The following is a 14,058-nucleotide window of genomic DNA, read 5'->3' on the forward strand; positions in this document are numbered from 1 at the left end:
AAGAATAAGTCTAATTGAAAAAAAATAACAGGAGTGAAAAACAAAAATAAGTCTAATTGATACCTACCCTTCACGATGGTACACTTTACAGCCATTGCTTTGTCAGACAAAAAAAAAATATAAACAGGAGTGGATGCCCGGGTGTCCTTGGAGAAGGAGCACGCGGGTGTCCACTGACACCCTGGAGTTGTGACTGGCCACTTGAGTGTTTCCTTCCCTGCTGGAGAGATTGGACCATTTCTGTGACTGTGACTGTGACTGTGACTGTGACTGTGACTGTGACTGTGACTGTGCGAGGACTGTGCGAGGACTGTTCCTGTTGCTGCTTGGGGCCTGCCTCCCTGCTGCTGCCTGGGACTTGCCTTGGGGGCCCTCCCCAGGACCTCCACCACAAAAAAAAGAAGAAAAAAAAAAGAAAAGAAAAAAAAAAATAAACAGGAGTGGAGGGTACTGCACGCAGTGGTCCTCTGCAACTGCAGATTGCGGTGGTTCACGGACTCTCAGCCCAACTGTTTGTTCTGTGGAGTTCGTGGACCATGTATATGTTGGGTGTGGGTGTTTGCATTCCCTTTTTGATTTTCTCAAAAATCTCCTCCTCTGCTTTTGGTTGCACTTCAGTCCCACGCTCCTGATCTTCGGGCACCCGGTACGGAGGAGGGAGGGCAGGTCTGAAGACCTCCTCGTGGGTCTGCTCCTGGGCCTGGCCAAACTGGCCATCAACAGGTCCAGGCAGCGGGCCGTGGAGGGGGTCGTTAGGGCCGACTGCCTGCCCCTCTTCCGGGGTTACGTTAGAGCCCGGGTGTCCTTGGTGAAGGAGCACGCGGTGTCCACCGACACCCTGGAGTCGTTCAGGGAGAGGTGGGCGCCGCAGGGAGTGGAGTGTATTATTTCCCCGTCCAACTCTATTTTGATTTAGTCCCTGCCCTCCCCTTCACTGTTTTGATCACATAGCATTGCCCTGTGGTTTGAAGGGCAGTGCTTGTCACTGGCTACTCGGGTGTTTTTCATATCTTCCTGGTGGTGGCAATTGAATAAAGATTCGTGCACTTTGTGTCCTTCACTGTGTTTTACACCTGCGCACACACACCATGGGTGCTGGGGAAAAAATAAGCACTACCGCACTTAGGCGGTAATGTGGGGGTTAAGAAAAAAAGGGAAAAAAAAAAGAAAAAAAAAATAAATTGTTGTTTCTTACGTTAGAGCCCGGGTGTCCTTGGAAAAAAAAAAATAAAAAATAAACAGGAGTGGAGGGTGCTGCACGGGCAGTGCTTGTCACTGGCCACTCGGGTGTCTTTCCTATCTTCCTGGTGGTGGAATTGAATAAAGATTCGTGCACTTTGTGTCTTTTCACTGTGTCTCACACCTGCACACACACACCATGGGTGCTGGGGAATAAAAATAAGCACTACCGCACTTAGGCGGTAGTGTGGGGGTTAAAAAAAAAGAAAGAAAAAAAAAGAAAAAAAAAAGATATAAACAGGCTTCTAGCACGCGGGTGTCCACTGACACCCTGGAGAAAAAAAAGAAATAAATTGGTGTCCTCTCACATCTGCACACAAAAGAAAAAAAAAGAAAAAAAAGAAAGAAAAAAAAAGAAAAAAAAGAAAAAAAAAGAAAAAAAAGAAAAAAAAAGAAAAAAAACGAAAAAAAAAACAAAAAGAAAAAAAAAATATATAAACAGGAGTGGAGGGTGCTGCACGCAGCAGTCCCCTGCAACCGCAGATTGCGGTGGTTCACGGACTCCCAGCCCAACTGCTTGTTCTGTGGCGCTGTGGAGTCCGTGGACCATGTATATATTGGGTGTGGGCATTTGCACTCCCTTTTTGATTTTCTTAAGAACCTTCTCCTCTGTTTCTGGCTGCACTTCAGTCCCACGCTCCTGATCTTCGGGCACCCGGTACGGAGGAGGGAGGGCAGGTCCGAAGACCTCCTCGTGGGTCTGCTCCTGGGCCTGGCCAAATTGGCCATCAACAGGTCCAGGCAGCGGGCCGTGGAGGGGGTCGTTAGGGCCGACTGCCTGCCCCTCTTCCGGGGTTACGTTAGAGCCCGGGTGTCCTTGGAGAAGGAGCACGCGGTGTCCACCGACACCCTGGAGTCGTTCAGGGAGAGGTGGGCGCCGCAGGGAGTGGAGTGCATCATTTCTCCCTCCAACTCTATTTTGATTTAGTCCCTACCCTCCCCTCCACTGTTTTGATCACACAGCATTGCCCTGTGGTTTGAAGGGCAGTGCTTGTCACTGGCCACGCGGGTGTTTTTCATATCTTCCTGGTGGTGGAAATTGAATAAAGATTCGTGCACTTTGTGTCTTTCACTGTGTTTCACACCTGCGCACACACACACACCATGGGTGCTGGGGAAAAAATAAGCAGGACCGCAGAAAAAAAAACAAAAAGAAAGCAGGAGTGCCCGGGGTTAAAAAAAAAAACAGGAGTGGAGGGTGCTGCACGCAGCAGTCCCCTGCAACCGCAGATTGCGGTGGTTCACGGACTCCCAGCCCAACTGCTTGTTCTGTGGCGCTGTGGAGTCTGTGGACCATGTATATATTGGGTGTGGGCGTTTGCACTCCCTTTTTGATTTTCTTAAAAACCTTCTCCTCTGTTTCTGGTTGCACTTCAGTCCCACGCTCCTGATCTTCGGGCACCCGGTACGGAGGAGGGAGGGCAGGTCCGAGGACCTCCTCGTGGGTCTGCTCCTGGGCCTGGCCAAACTGGCCATCAACAGGTCCAGGCAGCGGGCCGTGGAGGGGGTCATTAGGGCCGACTGCCTGCCCCTCTTCCGGGGTTACGTTAGAGCCCGGGTGTCCTTGGAGAAGGAGCACGCGGTGTCCACCGACACCCTGGAGTCGTTCAGGGAGAGGTGGGCGCCGCAGGGAGTGGAGTGCATCATTTCTCCCTCCAACTCTATTTTGATTTAGTCCCTACCCTCCCCTTCACTGTTTTGATCACACAGCATTGCCCTGTGGTTTGAAGGGCAGTGCTCGTCACTGGCCACCCGGGTGTTTTTCCTATCTTCCTGGTGGTGGAAATTGAATAAAGATTCGTGCACTTTGTGTCTTTTCACTGTGTCTCACATCTGCACACACACACCATGGGTGCTGGGGAAAAAAATAAGCACTACCGCACTTAGGCGGTAGTGTGGGGATTAAATTTAAAAAAAAAATAAAAATTAACAGGAGATTTACGAAAAAAAAAGAAAAAAAGAAAAAAAAAAATTTAAACAGGAGTGGAGGGTACTGCACGCAGTGGTCCTCTGCAACTGCAGATTGCGGTGGATCACGGACTCTCAGCCCAACTGTTTGTTCTGTGGAGTTCATGGACCATGTATATATTGGGTGTGGGTGTTTGCATTCCCTTTTTGATTTTCTCAAAAATCTCCTCCTCTGCTTTTGGTTGCACTTCAGTCCCACGCTCCTGATCTTCGGGCACCCGGTACGGAGTAGGGAGGGCAGGTCTGAAGACCTCCTCGTGGGTCTGCTCCTGGGCCTGGCCAAACTGGCCATCAACAGGTCCAGGCAGCGGGCCGTGGAGGGGGTCGTTAGGGCCGACTGCCTGCCCTTCTTCCAGGGTTACGTTAGAGCCCGGGTGTCCTTGGAGAAGGAGCACGCGGTGTCCACCAACACCCTGGAGTGGTTCAGGGAGAGGTGGGCGCCGCAGGGAGTGGAGTGTATTATTTCCCCCTCCAATTCTATTTTGATTTAGGATTTAGTCCCTACCCTCCCCTTCACTGTTTTGATCACACAGCATTGCCCTTTGATGAGAAGGGCAGTGCTTGTCACTGGCCACTCGGGTGTTTTTCATATCTTCCTGGTGGTGGAAATTGAATAAAGATTTGTGCACTTTGTGTCTTTTCACTGTGTCTCACACCTGCACACACACAAAAAGAAAAAAGAAAAAAAAGAATAAACAGGAGTGTCCCCCTTCACTGTTTTGCTCACAAAAAAAAAGAAAAAAAAGAAAAATAAATAAAAATAGGAATGGGAGCACGCGGTGTCCACCAACACCCTGGAGTTGTGACTGGCCACTTGAGTGTTTCCACAAAAAAAAATATAAACAGGAGTGGAGGGTACTGCACGCAGTGGTCCTCTGCAACTGCAGATTGCGGTGGTTCACGGACTCTCAGCCCAACTGTTTGTTCTGTGGAGTTCGTGGACCATGTATATATTGGGTGTGGGTGTTTGCATTCCCTTTTTGATTTTCTCAAAAATCTCCTCCTCTGCTTTTGGTTGCACTTCAGTCCCACGCTCCTGATCTTCGGGCACCCGGTACGGAGGAGGGAGGGCAGGTCTGAAGACCTCCTCGTGGGTCTGCTCCTGGGCCTGGCCAAACTGGCCATCAAAAGGTTCAGGCAGCGGGCCGTGGAAGGGGTCGTTAGGGCCGACTGCCTGCCCCTCTTCCAGGGTTACGTTAGAGCCCGGGTGTCCTTGAAGAAGGAGCACGCGGTGTCCACCAACACCTTGGAGTCGTTCAGGGAGAAGTGGGCGCCGCAGGGAGTGGAGTGTATTATTTCCCCGTCCAACTCTATTTTGATTTAGTCCCTACCCTCCCCTTCACTGTTTTGATCACACAGCATTGCCCTGTGGTTTGGAGGGCAGTGCTGGTCACTGGCCACTCGGGTGTTTTTCCTATCTTCCTGGTGGTGGAAATTGAATAAAGATTGTGTCTCTCACTGTGTCCCACACCTGCACACACACACCATGGGTGCTGGGGAAAAAATAAGCTCTACCGCAGTTAGACGGTAGTGTGGGGGTAAAAAGAAGAAAAATATAATATAAACAGGAGTGTCAGGGTTTCTACTCACTCTCGGCATCAGCTCTGAGCTAGCTGGGTTAGTGTCATGCACTGTGCATGTGTAAATAAAGGGTGACTTGGTGACAGGATACCAGCCTTCATGGCATTATTTTAATGGGACATGTGACATCAAATTTACAGCTGTGTAAAGAATGAAAATGAAAATCTCAATCCACGCAGCAAATGCATCGAACACACCATGTACAGAGGAACCTCGATTATCCAGCATTTGATTATCCAAATATTGGATTATCCGGCAAGATCACAAGGTGCAGACACTCGGCTAAACTATGTTATTCGGCATATGGTTATCCGGAATTCGATGGACCGAGCAAAATACTGACTGCCGTGTCCTTCGGAAAATCACGGTTCCTCTGTACTGCCTTTCTCAAAGGAATGAGTTAATGCCCATCCCCTTTACTTCTTCCCATTAATTAACATCTGCATCACAGAATGTATGAAAGAATGAATATTTTTTGCCCATCTTACTTGGCAACCTTTGAGATCATGATAAACAAAAAGAGTGCTCAGCACAAAGGTTAGTCTATACGAAGACCTGATTGGAATGTGACTATTCTGTTGCTGTTCTAGTTTAAATATCATAGGTCTCTTGGATTGCAAAGGAAACAGCAAATGTAAGCATCAAATGCCATCAACTCTGAATAACCGAGAGATGGGCTTGCTTTGTGATCCATCCTTGCAGAACTTTCAAATTATATTTCAGCATGAAAAGCCCTTTATTTCATTCTAATACATGAACACATTCTAAATAAATTCCAACTCAGTCCAATAACTCAATTCGTGCTACCTCTCATGAGAAACATTGAAAAAGGATAACAAATATAAACAATTACTTCTCCAACTAATATAAAACATTAAAAACCTAGTGCCCAATACAGTTTGTTTTATGTTAGCATATTCCGGGGTAAATTCCAATGATCTCAGTAATCATAATTTAGGTATTAAAAGCAGGATGCATGCCCGAGAGAGTTCATAATAATTCTCCATCACATTGTGAAAATCAGCTTCACTCATGCTCATCTTTTTGGCTGTTTCAATGTTGAGCTTGAGCTCTGGCAGTAAGTATTTCTTCCACTCCACCAACACTGCCAAAGGTATTAGCAAAACCATCAACCACATGGAAGCTAATTTCCCCTGTTCCCAAGGGTTAGTGCACAGTTAATTGGGCATTGAGGTACGGTAATTTTGTGCATTAAGTGTTAATGTAGTGAGCTGCAAAACTTGCTGCTAAAACTGCTGCAGCAAATCAATGTTCATTCACTGAGTTTGTACTTGCAGATTATTAGGATTTTGTTGAAGAGTTGATGAGTTAGTGGACTGCTGCGCAAAGAAGGTCTTCTATTTTTCACCTACCTCTGCACAGAGAACTTTGCAAACGTCTCATCCAAAACTCACTCTTCCTCTCAAAACTGATGACCCGACACGTTATTGTGTTAGGGTAGTTGTTCCACCATTATCTGAGTTACAGGTGCACCAAACCTGATGGGCTGAATGGTCTATTCCTGTTCTTATGTAGAAGTAAATTTCTGCAGATGCTGAAATCTGAACTGTAAACAAAAAATGCTGGTGATCACAATGGGTCAGACAGCATCAATGGAGCGAAAACAAGCTAACGTTACGTGTCTAGATGACTCTTCATCAGAGCTGAAGTGAACCCATTCATTGCCTTTCTTTTTGCTTTGTTTGTTACATTCTCTGTTGTGCTCTCTCCCTGCCCCCACCACAGTGGGACTGTCTGTTCTTTTCATTTGGGCAGTTAGACACACCATTGTCCTACCACCCTCCCATTCTGATCACTTAATCTGAACTATCAACATCCTTTCACTCCCAGCGCTCCAACCCCATTCCCCCTCCCCCCCCCAAAACTATTAGATAAATGCTGCCCCCTCCACACTTCACTTCAACTCTGATGATAAGTCACTAGACTGGAAAACATCAGCTTGTTTTCTCATCATGGAAGCTGCCTGACCCGCTCTGATCTCCAGCATTTTTTTTTTGTTTCCTGTTCTCATGTTCCTTGGTTGGTATCGGTAAATCTGATAAATCCATATTGATCTGCTGAATATTCCAAATTCCCAGCAGTTTGCACTCAAATAATATCCTCGCAAGTTGAGCTTTACTGAAAGGCTGACTCAAAAGTCTGGGCATTTTCAGTTGGACATTATAGCCAATCTACTTCAAAAGTAGCTGCTTTTTGTGCAGTTTTCTGACAGAAAAATTCCTGTCAGCTTGAGATCATAGAATCCCTACGGCCCAAAAAGTCCAAACCAACCCTCCAAAGGGTAACTCATCTTTGCTACCCTACATTTACCCCTGACTAATGCACTAAACCTACACATCTCTGAACACTATGGGCAATTTAGCCTGGTCAATTCACCTAACCTGCACATCTTTGGACGGTGGGAGGAAACCAGAGCACCCAGAGGAAACCCCACAGACATGGGGAGAATGTGCAAACTCCACACAAACAGTGGAGGAACTGAACCGAGGTTCCTGGAGTTGTGAGGCAGCAGTGCTAACCACTGAGCCACCATGCTGCCTTGCTGGAAGAAAATATCATCTGATGTTTATTTTTGCTCCTACATTCAACTTTTATAGTTTATGTGTGAACAAGATCTTTTGTCTTTAATGAATGTTAAATTGGAGGGTTAAATTGAAGGTTCTGTAAGAGAAGATGACCCTGGTTTGATTTGAGTCGATAAAGTGTGGTGCTGGAAAAACATAGCACGTCAGGTGGCATCTGAAAAGCAGCAGAATCAATGTTTCAGGCTGAACCCTTCATCAGGACTCTGAGTCCTGATTAAGGGATAAACCCAAAATGCCGACTCTCCTCTGCTCCTCATATGCTGCCTGACCTGCTGTGTGTTTTCCAGCACCACACTTTGACTCTGACTTCTTCAGTCTCTGCAGTCCTGACTATTTCCTGTTTTGACTTGATACAATAGTCAGGGAATATTGGTGTGGTGTCTACCGGGATGTTTGAGAGAGGGCTACACTGTTAAAACATTTTGTGTGGATGATGTTATGGACCAGGCCAGACCCCCTCAAAACATTTCAAGAAAGTAGCCCAGACCCGAACTTTGCTCGTTGTTTTAAGCAGGTGCAACATAGATTTTCCAAGATGGATGCAGCTGGTCAAACCACTTGGTCTTAAACATAACAGAGTTTATTCACAGGATTACAGAATGAAACACAAACAAAAGTGAACAGAATACAAAATAACTTGAACTATCCGAAAACCCAACAGACGATACCAACTTAATGATGCTGTTCCAAATACTTGCAGCAATCCCCGTAAACATCCGTTGGCACAAAAGGAAAAATCAAACACAGGGTCTTACAAGAGAGATGTCAGAGAGAGAGGGAGGGTCAGCATGGACCTGCTTCTTTGGGTCCAGCATCTGCAAAACCTCCTGACCGCTTTCAGTGAATAGCCAGACTGCCCAAACCAGATCAAACCAGAGGAAAGCTGAGCTAGGAGAACTGGCCACTCCCCTTCACTGCATAGTTTTATTTGGAAACACTTGAAAACCTTTTGCCTGAGGCAGTATCCATTAGGTAAAATCAAACAGGCCCTAAAACCCTTCAAATCTGGACTTTTCGGATTCTCTCTTGTTTATGACCTCGCTGAAAAACAAACAAGGACAACAGAACATTGTGAAAGGAGCAGCGTCATTACAATGGGCAGGATTAAGATATTTCTATTTAAAGTGTTTTGTTGAGTCAGATTTCTGGCACCCAGTTCATTAAAGCACTTTTAAAATTATTCATGTATGGGACCAGGGTGTCTTGGCTACACCAGCATTTAATGCCTATTCCAAGCTGTCCAGAGGACAGTTAAGAGTCAACACTTTGTTGTGGGTCGAGAGTCACATGTAGACCAGATCAGACCAGACAAGGGTGGAGATTCCTCTCCTGAAAGGACATTAATGAACAAGATTGTTTTTTCTAACAATGGTCTAATGGTCACCAGTAGTTCCAAATTTCTTTCATTGAATTCAAATGTCACCATCTACTGTGGCAGGATTTGAACCCAGGTCCCTGGAACATCAGCCAAGTCTCTGGATTAACAGTCCAGCGATAATACAACTTGGCCGTCACCTCCCCTGGACTTCACAACTTTTCATTGTGACTTTTCTCATGCAATCTTCTGCTCTTCGCCTCATTCTCTTAAAGCTATGGATCTTGGCTGCCTCTCTCAGGGAATCAGAAAGACAGAGAGGAGCTCATCCTTGCTGTGACCTTCCTGCTTGCATGCCTCTAGTGCCGTATTAAAGCCAGCTACACACCACTTCAAACACTGTCAACTAGAAATTGGTCCTCACTTGTAATGCTCGAGCCTCAGCGTTCAAGTCCTGGCCCAGAAGAAGGGAAAGCTCACTGCCCGCTTCCTGGCCTGGAGGTGTAGGTAGTCACGGTGTTGTTTTGTTTCCAGTTGAACACCGCAGGAAGGCATACCGCCGATCAGACCAGCTTTGACACAGACTCAGCACTGTGCTCCAGGAGGCACAGGAAAGCAAGAAGAACTTCAATGATCTCCTGCACTCCTCAAGAGGATGTAGTACTTCACTTTGCACTCATAGGGCCACCACTTGGTCTAACTCTTGCACTGCAGACTCTTCTAACCAAAGTTCACAGACTTCAGCTCTTTGTACTGCATACACGGCATTGCAGTCAAAGACTTACACATTGTCCTTGACCTTACAGACAGGTTGAGGACCAATTCCTGGAAAGCAATGGCACAAATCCCCGGAATCTTGTGGGACCAAGAGCCTGAGTTATTCCAGCCATTCACTTGTCTGGAATAGAACATTTCCTTCATTGACTGTATGATATCTCCTCACAGACTGTAATCACCCTTCATGTACTACATCCCTTTCAATTTTACACACAGTCATTTGCCTGAAGTACACAGTACGTCACATAAATAAACAGCTAGAACATACTACAGCTCTATACTGTAGTATAGCACAGTGCCAAAGAGAGATATGTCCACCCTTTTCTCAGACTAATCAATGCTCTCCACCATGATGGACTGGCTGCCTCTCTCTCTGAACCAGGTGAGCTTTGCAAACCACACAGAGGCTGGTGGTCCTAAATCAGTGCTGAAGTCAGTGAGCATGTGATGAGTGAGCCATGTGCAATAAGGAGAGGCTGGCAGCCTCCAAGTACGCTCAAAGGGAACGGGTGTTGAAAAAGCAAGATCAGATATGGAAGACGTAGCTTGTGTATGATGCACTTGCACTTGGTAGAAACTTGCAAGTCCTCAGTATCCCTGAAATCCAAAGTGAAATGGTTTAGGGCTGGTGTCAAAGCTGGTCCAGGATCATGCAAGATGATGTGTTAAGGTTGGTGGTTTGTCAACACTGACTTGTGCACATATAGGGTTGAAGAGGTGAGTGTCCATGGAGAATACAGGGACATTACTGCAAAGAAGTAGTTGCTTGATGGTCATGTCTTACCTTTGGCAAGCTACAGCTATCAGCTCCCTGATCTGCCTCACATGTTGAAAACTTGCATCAAAACTGGTGAGGACAAAGAGTGATACCTTCATAAAGCGATTCTGATGCTTTAATTCAGAAATAAGACAGTTACCACTCAATGGCAAGATTCTGAAATCACCATTCACAGCTTGAGTGGAAAAACTGGGAGCGTTTTTCTAGATATTGAGAATCTAAACTTTTATTCTCAGTTTATTTTCTCATCTATTCCTTCAAAGCACTCAAGGGAGGGTAGAATCACACCCAATGTGTTTGCTTAGCAACATTGGTCAAGTTTGGGTGCTTGCTGGATTGAGCCTAAAGCAATAGTTTAGGAGGGAAATCGATGTAAATGGTTGCTAAATTGCTAAGTACTGAGACATTTCATCTTTCAATTTGTCAGGACCTCAAGAAAGATAGCATTACATGTCTGTAATGTTGGAAGAGACTGTGCTACAACTTGAAGCCAGCTTGGAACGCAGCATTTGCTGAAAGGAACAGACACGCATGACGGAGAAGATCCGCAGCAGAATGTTAGAAGGCCTTTGATAGCTCATGAATTTCTATAACCCATCTTCAGTCGGAAGATTCAATTGACAGATCAATCAGGACGTGAAATACGGAAGTCACTGACAGAGGGTATTATGGGGAGATTAAAAAATACTAAAACATAACAAGATTGTGAAAAAAAAATAACATCAAGTGACCAGAGGCTGAGAGAGAGAGAGAGAGAGAGAGAGAGAGATACACTCCTCAGATGCCAGCGAGACTTGATTAACTGATCGACTTCGCTGTTGACTGCTGGATTCTCTGGAGTAACAACTTGTAAGTGCTGTTATTAACTATATGTTTAATTAATGTCCATAATACTGATTATCATGTTTGATGAAAGGATAAATATCTGCCTGTGGTGTTACAATATTAGAGCAATTAACCTATAAGATCATCCATCCTCATAAAATGTATTCCTACATCTTCCACTCCTCTTTCTCCTGAAGTTGGTGACTATTGGCATGATGCAAATCCTTAGCTATCATTTGCTATCTTGCCCACATGGGTCTTCTTCAGTTGCAAGATGGGGCAACGAGTGCTGAGAAGCTGCTCAACACTGATCGAGTTATGTTCAAGCATTTATCAGCAGGGATTATCAGTTAACAATCAAGGGCTGTTACTGCTTTGGGATTACAGTCATTAAAATTACGTTAATCATAAATCCATTAGGAATTTGCTTTATTACTCTGTATTGAGAGTGCCTGCAGACTTTAATTATATTTGCTTCACATAACATTTTATATATTGAATTCATTGAAGTGGACCAGATCAGAGGCTGATAAAAACATGCTGTTTGCAGGATAGAATGTATAGGCACGAACCTCTTACTTTTCTCCATACCTTTAAGACAGGCAAGAATGTTGCATGTAAGCACTGCTACACTGCAGCCTTAGAAATGCACTAGCATAGTGCTAACAGTTGTACTGTATTTGGTGATTCGAGGAAGTCTATTATTCCAGAATCATCATCTTCGACACCAAATTACCTCCGTGTGCCTCAGGGGAAATTTGCAAGTTTTGCTTGGATGCTTACTGCATTCCAAAACTCACAATGCATTATTATGCTAAAACCTTGTAAAATACATGCAGTTGAAGTGAGCTGCTCAAGTGATAATGTAGAACTATTTTGACCCAAATCAACTCTGCAGTAGCAGTGCTATTCAGCCAGAGCTCTTAAGGGAAGAGATTTTGAGTGTCACCTCATGTTCGCTCTTTAAGGCAATCTGATCATAAACACTGATGAGATGCTCTTACACCAGACATGTTTTTGCACCTTTTGGGGGCAGCGAAACCATTTCAAGCCTGATAATTCTCAATTCATACACCTTCACTATTGAGGGAATCTGTGATATGTGCCAAATCTGATTTAAAAGCATCGATGTCGGATTATCTTCCGCGCCTTGTCCACAGCTTGGCTTTTGTGTTTCATCCCTTCCATGGGGAAAAATTTGACTGGTTACTTTGAAATGGCTATTCATTGGTGGCTTTCCAAAGGCAACCAAAGCATTACTCCATCTCACTGAAAGTGACAATATCCTTGATTGTACAAATACTTCCTCATATACAGCATTTGATGGAGAGACATGTAGCCAAAAAACAAATCTTCATTTGTACGGTTTCAGGATTTCCAATCATGGATAAAGTATATTCGGACAATGTCAAAGGAATCATGAATTGCCTCTGTCTTTTTGAATGTTCATAGGCAGTTCTCTCATGTTCTGGATTAGTGGTGCTGGAAGAGCACAGCAGCTCAGGCAGCATCCAACGAGCAGCGAAATCGACGTTTCGGGCAAAAGCCCTTCATCAGGAATAAAGGCAGTGAGCCTGAAGCATGGAGAGATAAACTAGAGGAGGGTGGGGGTGGGGAGAAAGTAGCATAGAGTACAATGGGTGAGTGGGGGAGGGGATGAAGGTGATAGGTCAGGGAGGGGAGGGTGGAGTGGATAGGTGGAAAAGGAGCTAGGCAGGTCGGACAATTCTGGACAAGTCAAGGGGACAGTGGTGAACTGGAAGTTTGAAACTAGGATGAGGTGGGGGAAGGGGAAATGAGGAAGCTGTTGAAGTCCACATTGATGCCCTGGGGTTGAAGTGTTCCAAGGCGGAAGATGAGGCGTTCTTCCTCCAGGCGTCGGGTGGTGAGGGAGCGGCGGTGAAGGAGGCCCAGGACCTCCATGTCCTCGGCAGAGTGGGAGGGGGAGTTGAAATGTTGGGCCACGGGGCGGTGTGGCTGATTGGTGTGGGTGTCCCGGAGATGTTCCCTAAAGCGCTCTGCTAGGAGGCATCCAGACTCCCTAATGTAGAGGAGACCACATCAGGAGCAACGGATACAATAAATGATATTAGTGGATATGCAAGTAAAACTTTGATGGATGTGGAAGGCTCCTTTAGGGCCTTGGATAGAGGTGAGGGAGGAGGTGTGGGTGCAGGTTTTACAGTTCCTGCGGTGGCAGGGGAAAGTGCCAGGATGGGAGGGTGGGTTGTAGGGGGGTGTGGACCTGACCAGGTAGTCACGGAGGGAACGGTCTTTGCGGAAGGCGGAAAGGGGTGGGGAGGGAAATATATCCCTGGTGGTGGGGTCTGTTTGGAGGTGGCAGAAATGTCGGCAGATGATTTGGTTTATGCGAAGGTTGGTAGGGTGGAAGGTGAGCACCAGGAGGGTTCTGTCCTTGTTACGGTTGGAGGGGTGGGGTCTGAGGGTAAAGGTGCAGGATGTGGACGAGATGTGTTGGAGGGCATCTTTAACCACGTGGGAAGGGAAATTGCAGTCTCTAAAGAAGGAGGCCATCTGGTGTGTTCTGTGGTGGAACTGGTCCTCCTGGGAGCAGATCCGGCGGAGGCGGAGGAATTGGGAATATGGGATGGCATTTTTGCAAGAGGTAGGGTGGGAAGAGGTGTAATCCAGGTAGCTATGGGAGTCGGTGGGTTTGTAAAAAATGTCAGTGTCAAGTCGGTCATCACTAATGGAGATGGAGAGGTCCAGGAAGGGGAGGGAGGTGTCAGAGATGGTCCAGGTAAATTTAAGGTCAGGGTGGAATGTGTTGGTGAAGTTGATGAATTGCTCAACCTCCTCGCGGGAGCACGAGGTGGCGCCAATGCAGTCATCAACGTAGCGGAGGAAGAGGTGGGGAGTGGTGCTGGTGTAATTATGGAAGCTCAACTGCTCTACGTAGCCAACAAAGAGACAGGCATAGCTGGGGCCCATACGTGTGCCCATGGCTA

General features: G+C 46.1%; 1 protein-coding gene across 2 annotated transcripts in view; it reads right to left on the reverse strand.

Annotated features, from left to right (window-relative positions):
- il1rapl2 (interleukin 1 receptor accessory protein-like 2) overlaps positions 1-14,058 on the reverse strand; it is a 1,030,579-nt gene that overhangs the window by 469,283 nt on the left and 547,238 nt on the right. The window lies entirely within an intron of this gene.

Source organism: Chiloscyllium punctatum, chromosome 25 (assembly GCF_047496795.1).
Source record: "Chiloscyllium punctatum isolate Juve2018m chromosome 25, sChiPun1.3, whole genome shotgun sequence".
Taxonomy (NCBI): Eukaryota; Metazoa; Chordata; class Chondrichthyes; order Orectolobiformes; family Hemiscylliidae; genus Chiloscyllium; species Chiloscyllium punctatum.